The 12,871-nt window shown below is 38.9% G+C and overlaps 1 protein-coding gene across 1 annotated transcript in view; it reads left to right on the top strand.

Annotated features, from left to right (window-relative positions):
- LOC124613928 (FAD-dependent oxidoreductase domain-containing protein 1-like) overlaps positions 1 to 12,871 on the top strand; it is a 246,245-nt gene that overhangs the window by 212,010 nt on the left and 21,364 nt on the right. The window lies entirely within an intron of this gene.

The raw sequence follows: 12,871 nt of genomic DNA, 5'->3' as shown, positions 1-12,871 counted from the left end.
AGTTCCTCCTTTCAATTATTTCCTGTAATTTTTTTTTTAATTACAGGCACAGAGAGAAGTGTTTACAGAATTGAAAAGCAGAACTGATATTGAAGGGATGCTGTTTTGAGTGTATATTTTATGAAATAATTGGTGTTTCTTCTACCAGCAGTTTTTCATCGACCTGGCAGCGATATGCCTGACATGACTGGAAAAACTCATAAATTAGACCAATTTTTAGGAACACTCAGAAGACAGATGAACTTATCTGTGCATCAATGTCTGACTTAAACTGATTCACTTTGGAACATGTTTCTCTCTCTCTCTCTCTCTCTTGCTCTGTCATTCTTTCTTTAACTTTGACAATCAAAATGTAATAGATATTGGAAACAACATTTTCGCCATTGTGTCTGACTTTTAGAGAGCCTTTAATATAGGTTGTTGCTACCTCCTAAACAAAAGACATACTTACAGAACACGAGACTAGTTATGTGATTAGCCTAAAGGCTTCTTGAGAATAAATTCTCTTACTATTAGTGAAATATACATTTTATGGATAGTATGTGACAAGTTAAACCTGTGGCAAGCAAAGACCAAAACTTGGATCACTGCTTCTTTTGGAAAGTGTGCCATTAATTATAATGCCCAAGTATACCTCACAGATGATCCCATACCTCATCTGCTCTGGGGCTTTTTCCCTTTCCATGGTGGGAGTTACATTAATTGAACATCACATGCAGATACAGAAGTATTACTAGCTGAGTTGGGTGAAATGGGATGATAAATCATGGTACGTGTCATGAAAGAATGTCTGGAACATGGGTAACATAAGCGTATCTAATATGACAAAACTGGAAAAGGCTAAAATATGAACAATTTGCGAATTGGTATTGTAGTGATTAATCTAATATAATAACCAAGGAGATCACATGGCACAATAATGAACTTGGGGACCATAGGTGAACTAATCTAACAATGTTTGGATTTTGCCTCTGACAGCCACACACTTATCACAGCAGTTGGTAACCTTGCTCACAATGCACTCACTATATCATAATGGCCTCTGTGAAGTGGATGCTCCACAATCAGAAAGGCCAGAGTGAGACAGTGCTGAATCAGTCAAGCCCAAAATATTGTGTCAGTTTTGTGGGCCACCAGCAAGCCTAGGATAACTAGTGGCAGGGCGATGGACAAAGCTACAGGTTGGCAGGTAAGGGCAGCTTTTAGGGTCTTCTGGACTCTCTCCACCATGCCGTTAGCTACAGGGTAGCCTTTAGCCTTTCAGTGCACTACATGGGAGGCTGCTGCAGGTCCAATCGATGCAGTCCTACTGGATACCAGACCATGTGAAATGCTCCTCCATGGTGCCACAGTTGCACATCCACCAGTGTGGGGTGGACCGTGAAAGTGTTTGAAAGCTACCTCATAGAAATCAGGAAAAGGTAAGGGTGGATGCACTCTGCGTAGTTACATGAGCGATCAGAATGCTTGTGAGCATTGCACCAGATGTCTAAATCCATACTGGAAATCGTGTGTGGTTTGAGGTTAAGGCTGGTGTTTGAGTCATTCTGCAGTCTTAACAGTTTAGGATCAGCTACCTGAGTGGTGGCCATGGCCATATAATTGAGGGATGCAGTGAGGGCACAGGAGTGGCTGAGGCAGTCAGCAGCGATATTGTCAAACTATGGTATGTATGAGTGCTGATGCAATTGCCTAGGGGAAATCTGTGTGCTTTCCTTTCGACGAGAGCCTGTTGTAAGGGAGTGATAGTTGATGTAGACAGTGAAGGGGTGTCCTTCCACCAAGGGGCAGAAGTACTTGACTGCCTCATATATGGCAAGGAGTGCACAATTATATACACCCAATTCCACTGTGGCACAGAGAGCTTCATGAAACAGAATATCAGTGGCTACCAGGAACCTTCGGTCTGTTGTTCAACAATGGTGCCTGGCATCCATTACGATTGCAAATGGGGCAGTCAGATGCAAGTGTACCAGGAGGGCAGCGTGCGAGAGCTCACATTTCGTTTTTTCCAAACTCACTATCATTTGTACCATACAGGGACTAGGCCTATTGCCTTTAGTGCAGTCACCCTGAAGTGTAGCAGTGACTGGTGCTTGCACGCTTGCAGTGATTTTGAGGTGGCACTAGAAGAAATTTGCCATACTATGGAAACTGCAGCATTCTCTGATGATTGTGTGGAATTGAGCCATTGGATGATATCCTGTGTCCAAGAGAGTCAATCTCTGCAACACTGAAAATGCACTTCTCTAGGCTGATGATAACTCCCATTCTAGGAGGTGGTAAAATGCTTCCAGGGCATGCGGGCAGTGCTCCTCAAGATTGCAGGCACAGATGAAGATATAATTCAGGTAGGCAAAACAGCGTAGGACATTATCAAGAAAGCATTGCCAGGTTTGGCTGGTGTTACAGAATCCCGAAGGCATAAACATGGTTTTGAAGGGGTTAAAGGGGTGATTAGTGCCACTTTAAATTCAGGGATGTCATCAAATGTAGTGAAGTCAGAGATAATCAAGTGCCCAATGCACTGTGTCCTTTGTGTCAATGTCCATATATCCATTTTGTTGGCCACCTCTGTGTGCAGGTATCTATAGAAGGCTCACTGAAGTTTTGTACCACTGTAGTTCAACCATCTACTGCATTACGTTCATTACTTGATTGTTGTTGTCCCTCCACATTGCTGGGATGTTAAGAGCCAACTGTACACGTAGGGCCATTGTATATACGTCACTGACTGGAGATCTAGTTTGATCTTAGTTTAGAAAATGAACTGAGTTCATGAATTCCCTGCATTCTATTACGCTAAACTTGAATCAACTGAATCAAGTTCAGGAGTGATCTAATTAGCACAAAACACACTTGGCAACACCACAAGATCAGCTATTGGCACGATTATTACACTCCAATTGCAAATATTAAAGGGACAAAGTAGATCAAGGAATCTGTTATTGAAGGTTTTGTGTTGTAAAGAGGAAGGAATATGGGCAGAAGAAACTGCTCAAACTACCTCAAGAAATTTCTATACAGGTGAAAAACATGGAAATAATCATATATATCTGAAAAGAAGTAAAAAGAAACAATATTATTCCCAGCACAAATGGCTTGTGAAGACTGTTGCCCACCACAGTGTCCCATAACATTAGGCAAGCTGCATGTGGCATATTCTATTAGTGTGCTTTCAAAACATAGAGCTGTCATAAATATCTTAATAACCAATAATGTAGAGAATACATTGTTTGGCAGCTGATAATCTAAGGCTAGCTCGCATTGGCTGTTAAGTGGTGTGGTCAATTGGACTTCAAACACAAACAAACTGTAGACAAAAGTGGCAATGTATCAGGCTTTCAGAGGTTTGCCAAGGTTGATGAAAATGTACATATAACAGCTTATTGGCCATGGATTTAGGCAGTTTTCTGTGTGGATGTAAGTTTCAATAGTTCCCAGTTCTAAAGCCATTTCATTTAACTATAAAGAAACACTTGTCATAGAGTGGCAGATGTATACAATTGCATTACCTGCTGAATTAGAGCTGTCATCAGCCTGTAGCTTGTATCCCCACAGTGATTTACTGGGCATGATCCTTTGGGACATGGTATAACCTTGCCTTCCTCATCCAGGTACACAGGGCCCTACTGCTGAATGTGGCCTCTGAAAAATGATGCAACTCAGAATTTTGAACATTAATAAGTAGTACAAGTGGTGAAAGAAAGGATAAATAGGAAGAAAAACTGAAACTGACAAACTTTGAGTCCGTAGTCCACTATGTAACCATTGAGCACCAAGACACAATGTCAATTACAAGTTGGCCAATAAATATAATTCTACTAGTTGATTTACATATGTTTCCTATTCTGTTTGTTAGTGCATGGACAGTTGTCATAGTAATTTAAGTATGTATTAATAACATACACTTAAATTAATATTTAATACAAATTTTGTTAATTACTGTTATTCAGACCTAGAGAGCATTTTTGCAAGAGATGGCCAATGATTACACAGGTTGACATGGGTTCTGGGGTTTGGAAAGTCAGTGATGTTCTTTACTAATTTGGCACCCCTGAACATGAAAATATAAGTTTTTTGCATCACCATTCGTTTTCTCTGCACAGCTATGCCTCCGCCAAACCTGTTATGGGCTATTTCGCTATTGGCTGTCAAGTCTGTGTTATGTAGCATAATTTGTATAAATGTGGTGACACTGCTTGTTTGTAGGATAGTGAAGTACAGGGGGAGAATGAACTTCACAGCTGAAACTCCATTATCACCACAACAATCAATAGTTGAGTGAGTGCGAGAGCCAGGAGAAGGTGCTTACGCATGTTATTGAGTGGTGTTATTTTATTGACGCTGAGTTCGAAAGACAGTATATGAATAGCCCAGATGCATTTTGTTACATATGTAGAGCTTCTGTGATAAGTACAAGACATAGACAAATAACAGAAGTTATGCAAAAATCATATTTTGCTTATTTCAGCATGAAGCTCAGGGCTCAGAACAAATCATTTGCTCCACACACTCTGTGTCATACACATGTGGAGCAGTTAAGGACGTGGAGTGACGATAAAATGAAGTATTTGAACTTCATTATTCCCATATTATGGTGCATACAGCTTGTGAATACCATGGGAATGATGAAGTTTGAACACTTTATTTTACCTACATATTGGTGATTTTCACTTCTGTATGATGAAACTAGCAAGATACAACAAAATAAAGATGAACAAAATCTTGTATCTGAACTTACATTCAGCAATTAGACCTGTCCCTCATAGTACAAGTCTTCTGATTCTCTCTCCATCAACTTAAATGGATACATTTGAATTCTCTGAACCAGAGGTAAGTCATGAAAGTTGTCAATCTGTGTTGAGTGTGGTGCTGATAATAACCCAAAACCTCTTACTCAAACAGAATTTAACAATTTGGCAAAAGTCTTGGATTCTCAAAAGGAGCATCACAACTTCTGGCATCACGTCTCAGTGAAAATAATTTATTTGCACATGGTTTATCATAGTCAGTGTACAGAAATCATGATAAAGCCTTCAAGACATTTTTTGTTGAAGACAGTTTGGTGTTCTGCAAAGACATTGCCAGATTAGTTGACAAACATGGGAGCTCAAAAATATGACAGCAAGCAATGGAGGTTTGCATAAATTCTTCAAAGCTAAGTTTGAAAGAAGAATTACTATAAATTGGGAATGACCTAACACAATTTCCAATTGTGTATTCAGTACACTTAAAAGAGACATACAATATCATGAAATTGCTACTTGAAAAAGTGAAGTATGAAAAAAGCCAGTGCTTTGTATGTGGTGACTTTAAAGTGATTGGTATTCTTCTCAGCCAGAAAGCACAGTACATGAAAATGCCTTGCTGTATGTGTGAATGAGACAGTAGAGCATATCATGAGCATGGAGTAGGAGAGAGGGCCCTAAGAGGAAATCCCTGATAGTAGAACTGAAGAACATTGCAAATGAGTGTTTGGTTAATCCAGATCACTTTTTATTGCCTTCATTGTGAATCAGATTAGGATTGATGAAGCACTATATAAAGAATTGGATAAAATGGGAAACTGTTTCCAATACCTGTGTAGCCAATACCCATATCTCTTGGCTGCAAAGCTGAAAGAAGGGATATTTGTTGGACTGAATATATGTAAGTTGATGTCTGATGAACATTTTGAAAGTAAAATGACAAAAATGGGTCAGTTGACAGAGTTTAAAAATGTTGTACATAATTTCCTTGACTAGAATACTGATTGCAAGGAAATTGTGGAAAATATACTACAGTTGTTAAAATGGTTAGGATGCAAGGTCCCCCTAAAACTACATTTTCTGATGTCACACACATATAAAATTCAGAACACTTTGGCCAACAAATTAGAGGAACATGGTGAATGGTTCCATCAGGAACTTAAAACACTGAAACATCATTATCAAGGTCATTGGGGAATAAATATTACATCTGACTGCTGTTGGTGTATCACATGTGAAGGAGATGTGACACACAAAAGGAAGGACATCAGATGTTCATTCAGGGCCAAACATAAATGGAAGTAATACTTCCACCTTGTAAGTGTCCCTTTGCTTCTTCTAATTCATATTCTCTCATATTACTTTTTTCCATTTTATTGTTCCATTTCACCTACATTTCCTGTAAGTGCTTTCCAGTTTCATTAGGTACACTCCTTTTCAGTTTCATTAGGTACAGATCTGGGTGATGATGATGGTGCAAAAACATGATGCACTGTAGAGAGACAGGCTTCAGATTCAAGGTCAGTGCAAACAGCTTAGTCAGAAATTTATGTTTTTATGCAACCCCCAGACAAAAATTCAAAATTTGTTGACTTGTGTTATTGGGTGTTGTCAAACTTCACACACTTGTTAGTTCACTGCACATATTTTTAATTTCCCTTTCTTAGTCTGATGCTGAGTGTCTGTGAAATTTTTTTAAAGTTTTTCACAGTGCCTATAATTCTTCTTCTTCTACTATTACTACTACTACTACTACTTCTACTACTACTACCACCACCACCACCACCACCACCACCACCACTCCAGCATTAGGACTAAGGCCAGTTCCAAACTTATCATCTCTTCATCAGTCTTCTCCTGTTTTTCAGCTCGTATTTAAGAAAAAAAATTATTATTTTGTAGTGTCACTAGGTTTTGAACTGATGATTACAAATGAATTTGATATGATCAGTGACATTTTGGCAAAGTTTATCCTTGTTCATGGCAAAATAATCTCAGTGTTACATTTATGCAATACAAAATTCCAAATTTCATTTGATTGGAGTTTATTTTTTGTGCTTATCTAAGATATGCCTTGCACACTTGGTCGTAATGAGTCAGATATGATCAGGATCTTGTTCAGTGTCCATTCTACTATACTGTGTACTAGATGGCCTTGGCTATTGTCACAAAACCAGTGCTCAGAAGGATGGTGTATGACGATTTTGCTTGGATGTTATGGAGGCCAGGATGAAGGATGGCAGTAGGCACTAATGGTTGGCCAGATATTTTTGACACATCAGTAAATATTTTAATTGTATCTGGCTACAGCATTTGCAAAGTTTTTGTTACTTTCACTTCTCTGATGCAGGATATTAACGTGATTCCCTGCTTTATATTTTAAAGGTAAGGCCCCCTATGTATAAATGGGTACCATTAATGTCATAATGTTGTATTTAGTTTCTAAAGTTCAATGTTATAGTATTTGGAATCAAAGGCCTTGGATACATGAAAGTAGCTTTATCTGTAGAGGATCAATTATTGAACTCATACTGAAAGGCAGTTGACAGGTCCTGCTCAGAAAAGTGGTGGATATCTCATTGTAACCTACTTTTTTTTAGACTTGCAGAAACTTCTGAATGGAACATGTATATGAGTAGCTCACACATCAGTGAGAGTGATTTTAATTTTTTTAATAAAAATTTGCAGTCAAGACTGATTATTATTTCAAATTATCTAACCACATCACTGTTTTATTCAGTTTTATCTTCAAAAATTAGAAACGAAAGTTTCATCAGGAGATCCCCAAGGAAATGTAATATGACTGCTCTTAAAGGTAATATGACTGCTCCTGGACATAAACAATCTGACAGACAAAGTGAGCAGCAATATGTGACTGTTTGCTGATGATGTAGTATATAGGAAACTATCTATGTTGACAATGTAGGAGGAAACAATATGACTCAGATGGAATTTCAGTTTATTATGATGAAGTTCATGCAAATCATTAGGGAAAAAGTTGTGAATGTTTGAGTATGGTGTTGGTGGTGTGCTACTTGATACAGACACAGCAACTGGATATCTAGGTGTAATATTGCAAAGTGACATGAAGTAGAATGAGCCCATAAGATTGACTGTAGGGAAGGCAAATGGCTGATTTCATTTTATTGAGGAAATTCTAAGAAAGTAGTAAAGGATAGTGCAAAGGATATCTGTTCTTGAGTACTGCTTAAGGCTTTGGTAGATTTGTTACCAGTAGAGTCAGTGACCACGCAAGTATCACAGCAGTGCTGCACAAACCCAAATCAGAATCCCTGATGGAAAAATGACATTCTTTTTCCTTCCATGAAACACTGTTGAGAAAGTTGAGAGTACTGGCATTTGCAACAGACTACAGAATGATTTTTCTGCATAAGGATTGTAAAGAAATGATAAGTGAAATCACAGCTTATACAGAAGCATCAATACAGTTGTTTTTCCCTTGCTCTGCTTGTGAGTGGAACAGGAAAGGGAAAGACTAGCAATAGCACAAGCTGCTCTCTGCCTTGCTCCATAAGGTGGCTTGTGGAGTATGTATGTAGATACAGATAGCTATCTATGTGAGAGTAGGTTATTACTTACCAATCAGAACACTGTGTGTGCATGGGAGCCTCACTGAAAATGCTGAAGAGGCAGCCTTCAGAGAATAGGGTGCAACCAACTGCAGATTGTGGTGGACATTGGGACAAATGATGCCTGTCTTATGGACCCAAAATCATACTTGGATCACTCCAGCAACTGGCAGAAAAAAATGAGAATACCCTCCTTGCTCACAATATTTCAATAAAGCTCCCAATCTGCATCATTATCCCCAGGACTGATCACAGCCCCCTCGTTCTGAGTTGAGATTAAGTCTTGAACCAGAGACTTAAAGGTTATGCAACAAGCTATGCTGTGACTTCCTAGACTGGAGCAATAGGTATGAGAACTAAAAGATTCCCTAAATTGGTCAGGATTGCACTACACATCAGAGGTTGCTACCTAGTAGCTTACGGAATGTGGGACGAATGTGAAGGTTTTTTTTATAGATTAGATGACTCTCTGTCCAATCCAGATGTAGGAGTTACAGAAATATCAGTGTAAGATCGGAAGAAATGTCACACCCTTTTGACAGGTGAGAGTATAAATATCTTAGTGGTTAACTGCTGAAGCATTGACAAGAAAATGATAGAACTTAAAGCAATCCTAAAAAGCAGTGAAGCTCACATAATACTACTGGTTAAATCCTGAAATGACAACAGTGAGAATTTTGGGGAAAATTTGAGTGCACATTGAAAGGATACACTAGTGGAAAATGAAAGTAGTGTTGTGTTTGTTGTTGTAGGTGAGAAATTCAGATCCACTGAAATAGAAGCTGAAGCTGCTTGCAAGACTGTTTGAGCATGACTCAGTTATAAGGGGAGGACTTAAACTTGTAATTTGATCCTGCTGTTGCCCATTTGACTTGTCTCCCGATGTAATGTAAGCTTTACAAAAACACTCGTTTCATATCCCCAATCATACTGTCAGGCAGCAGCAGTCGGCCAAGACACAAGCAGCAACAGGGAAGTAACCAAGTTCCTAACCATGAGCGAATTTTATAATATCATTTGTGTGCTTTAATAGTTAAGTTTCTAGTGATTCTGCATGTTTATTTAATATCTAATAGTCACAGTTCTCACGTCTTCATTTGCGTTGGAAAGTAAACTAATTTTGTGACATATTACAAGTTCCTAATCAGGGTTGAATTATTTAGTTTTACCTGAGTGCTTCAGTTGTTAGGGTTTTAAATCTCTGCTTGTTAATCTAATTTACTAGACACACTGTTCGCACTGAGGCTGACCCCTCACCTGTGGTCAAGTGGGAGGTTGCCCCAGGGCATAGCAAGCGGCGAAAGAATTCCCAGGCGGCCACATGTAAGGCCTCCCCAGTTTGTCTAACAAACAGGTTCCAGCACTGTCTGTGGCTGATGCTGTTGCTGAGCCAGATGTTGTCGCCTATCTTGTTTTAGAGGAAACCTCTCAGCCTGCAAGATCTGGACAATCTCAGAGGGTGGGATTATTGATAGTTGGGAGCTTCAACATTAGGCGCGTTATGGGGTCCCTTAGGGACATGGCTTCCAAGAAGGGAAAGAAAACCAATGTGCACTCCATATGCATACTGGGTGGAGTCATTCCAGATGTGGAATGGGTACTCCCAGATGCCATGAAGAGCACAATGTGCAGCCAAATGCAGTTGGTTGCTCACGCTGGTAACAGTGACATGTGTCACTTTGGATCAGAAGAGATTCTCTCTGGTTTTGAGCATATAACAGAAGTGGTAAAGGCTGCCAGTCTTCCTTGCAAGATGAAAGCAGAGCTGACCATTTGCAGCATAGTTGACAGGGCCAGTTGTGGACTTCCGGTACAGAGCCAAGTGGAAGGTGTGAATCAGAGGCACAGACAATTCTGCAACCATGTAGGCTGCAGATTCCTCAACTTGCACCAAAGGGTGGTTGGGTTTCCGGTTCCGCTGAATAGATCAGGTGTCTGCTATATGCAGGAAGTGACTACATGGGTAGCAGGGGCTGTGTGGTGTGGACTGGATGGATTTTTAGGTTAGAGGGTCTCAGGGAAAACACAAGGACTTTAACCACAAAGGGTGCAGGCTGAACACAGGAAGAATGTAGATACTGAAACCATCGGTATCACAGCTGTAAATTGTCATAGTTGTGTTGGGAAAGTACCAGAGCTCCAAGTGCTAACAGAAAGCATTAATGCTCAAATCGTTGTAGGCACTGAAAACTGGCTAAAGCCAGAGATAAACTCAGCCGAAATTTTTGTGAAGAACCTAATGGTGTTCCAAAAGGATAGGCTAAACACGGTTGGTGGTGGCGTGTTTGTTGCTGTTAGAAGTAGTTTATCTTGTTGCAAAATTGAAGTAGAGAGTGCCTGTGAGTTAGTATGGGCAGAGGTCATTTTTGGCAACTGGAATAAAATAATAATTGGATCCTTTTACTGACCTCCCAATTCAGATGATACAGTTGCTGAAAGGTTGAAAGAAAACTAGAGTTTGATTTCAAACACGTACCCAACTCATACGATTATAGTTGGTGGTGATTTTAATTTATCCTCAATGTATTGGTGAAAATACATGTTTAATTCCAGAGCTATGCATAAAACATCATCCAAAATTGTGTTAAATGCATTCTCTGAAAATTATTTTGAGCAGTTAGTTCATGAGCCCATGAGAATAGTAAACAGTTGTGAAAACACACTTGACCTCTTAGTTAATAAAGAGCATCAAAATGGATACAGGGATTAGTGAACTTGGGGTTTTCATAGCAAGACTGAATATTGTAACCCCCAAATCTTCCAAAAATAAACAAAAAATATACCTATTCAAAAAAGCAGATAAAAATTCACTTTATGCCTTCTTGAGAGACAATCTCCACTCATTCCAAATTAATGATGTAAGTGTAGACCAGAAGTGGCTTGAATTCAGAGAAATAGTATCAGCAGCAATTAAGAGATTTGTACCAAATAAATTAACAAATGACGGAGCTGATCCTCCTTGGTACACAAAATGGATCAGAATACTGTTGCAGAAACAACGAAACAAACATGCCAAATTTAAACAGATGCATTATCACCAAGATTGGCGATCTTGTACAGAAGCTCAAAATTTAGCACGGACTTCAATGCGAGATGTTTGTAACAGTTTCCGCAGTGAAACTTTGTCTCAAAGCCTGGCAGAAAATCCAAAGAGATTCTGGTCATATGTGAAGTATGTCAGTGGCAAGAAACAATCAATGTCTTCTCTGCATGGTATCAATGGAGATACTGTTGAAGACAATGCTGCCAAAGCAGAGTTAGTAAACACAGCCTTCTGAAATGCCTTCACAAAAGAAGACAAAGTAAATGTTCCAGACTTCAAATCAGGAACAGCTGCCAACATGAGTTAATGTAGAAGTAAATATCCTTGCAGTAGTGAAGCAACTTAAATAAATAATTTAAATAAAAGACAGTCTTCTGGTCCAGACTGTATACCAATTAGGTTCCTTTCAGAGTACGCTGATGCATTAGCTCCATACTTGACAATCATATACAACCATTCGCTCGATGAAAGATCCATACCTAAAGACGGGAAAGATGCACAGGTCACACCAATATTCAAGAAAGGTAGTAGGAGTAATCCACTTAATTACAGGCCCATATTATTAACATCAATTTGCAGCAAGATTCTGGCGCATATATTGTGTTTGAACATTATGAATTACCTCGAAGGAAACGGTCTATTGACACACAGTCAACATGGGTTTAGAAAACATCATTTTTGTGAAACACAAGTAGCTCTTTATTCACATGAAGTGTTGAGTGCTATTGACAAGGGATTTCAGATAGATTTCATATTTCTGAATTTCAAGAAGGCTTTTGACACTGTACCACACAAGTATCTTATAATCAAATTGCATGCTTATGGAATATTGTCTCAGTTATGTGACTGGATTTGTGACTTCCTGACAGAGAGGTCACAGTTTGTAGTAATTCACAAAGTCATTGAGTAAAACAGAAGTGATTTCTGGCATTCCCAAAGGTAGTGTTATAGGCCCTTTGCTGTTCCTTATCTATATAAATGATTTGGGAGACAATCTGAGCAGTCATCTTAGGTTGTTTGCAGATGACACTGTCATTTATCCACTAATAAAGTTATCATACGTTCAAAAGAAATTGCAAAACGATTTAGAATAGGTATCTGAATGGTGCAAAACTTGGCAGTTGACCATAGTTAACGAAAAGTGTGAAATCATCCACATGAGTGCTAAAAGGAATCCATTAAACTTCAGTTACACGATAAATCAGTCAAATCTAAAGGCCATAAATTCAACTAAATACCTAGGAATTACAATTACAAACAACTTAAATTTGAAGGAACACATAGAAAATATTGTGGGGAAGGCTAACCAAAGACTGTGTTTTACTTAGAAAATGTAACAGATCTACTAAGTAGACTGCCTACACTATGCTTGTCTGTCCTCTTTTAGAATACTGCTGTTCAGTATGGGATCCTTACCAGATAGGACTGATGGAGTACATCAAAAAAGTTCAAAGAAGGCAGCACGTTTTGTACTATCATGAAATATG

This window comes from Schistocerca americana, chromosome 4 (assembly GCF_021461395.2).
Source record: "Schistocerca americana isolate TAMUIC-IGC-003095 chromosome 4, iqSchAmer2.1, whole genome shotgun sequence".
NCBI lineage: Eukaryota > Metazoa > Arthropoda > Insecta > Orthoptera > Acrididae > Schistocerca > Schistocerca americana.
This window is presented reverse-complemented; position numbering and strand designations above follow the sequence as displayed.